This window comes from Otolemur garnettii, unplaced genomic scaffold (genome assembly GCF_000181295.1).
Source record: "Otolemur garnettii isolate 467f Iridium unplaced genomic scaffold, OtoGar3 scaffold00089, whole genome shotgun sequence".
NCBI lineage: Eukaryota > Metazoa > Chordata > Mammalia > Primates > Galagidae > Otolemur > Otolemur garnettii.
The window spans coordinates 3,142,064-3,143,250 of NW_003852484.1; positions in this window are offsets into that span (position 1 = coordinate 3,142,064).

Here is a 1,187-nt window from a genome sequence, read left to right on the forward strand (position 1 = left end):
CCATATGTTTATTGCAGTCCAATTCATAATTGCAAAGGCATGGAAGCAGCCCAAATGCCCATCAACCCACAAATGGATTAACAAATTATGGTATATGTATACCATGGAATACTATGCAGCCATAGAAAAAGATGGAGACTTTATGTCTTTTATGTTTACCTAGATGAAGCTGGAACATACTCTTCTTAGTAAAGTATCTCAAGAAGTGGGGAAAAAGTATCCAATGTACTCAATACTATTATGAAACCAATATATAATCACTTACACATTCATACAATTGAATGTATTACATATTCACACAAATATAGTCCATAAAGAAGGAGGGAAGAGGGGGAAGCAGATAGGAAAGGGAGGCGAGTGGAAGGAGGGTTTCTGGTGGAATCTCACCTAATGTGCCCAATGCAAGGGTACATTTCAAAACAACTAAGAGTATATTATAAATGCCTTCACACAAAAAATAAGAAAGTGAGGTTGATGGTTATGGTTATGTTAATCAGTTTAATTTAAGCATTCCATGTTGTATATCAAGTCATCACATCGTACCCCATAAATGTATACAGTTATTATTTAATAAAGATTAAGTTAAAAATTAAAAAAAATATATAATATGAGTTTGTTAATTTTCCTATGTTTGGTGACCTTTGGATGTTCGACACATCTTTTGGGGGGACACAATTATGCCCTCTCTAGTCCTACCTCTCATATTACTTTCTGGTAGTGGCTAGGACCTCACAGCTCCTTTCTGCTCACTAATTAGGAAACATTCTTTTTTGCCAGTACTCTCAGTTGGAACATTCCCCTGGAAGGATGTGAGCCACTTTGCCTACCATTTGCTTCTGGTCTTTTATCTTTCTACCAAAATACATCTTCAATAAAGCTTACATTCCTAAATGGAAATGCTGTCATCTGTTCAGGATAGGAGGGCATAAAATAACTGGTTTTCCATAAGTCAATTTGGTGCCCTGAGAAGAAAATCACATTATAGCAATATTGAAGTTTTTTTTTAAAAACTAAACGTTTCAATAACTTTACAGGATAATTCAATGTTGATCTTAACTAGAAACATTTATATAGCTGTCCTTTTCCTAGTTTTATATGGTTGGGTTATAGTTACAATGGGTATGTATGTTTAATTTGGCATTCTTCCTTTTATGTAACACAATTTAACCAAATATTTTCTATTTCCT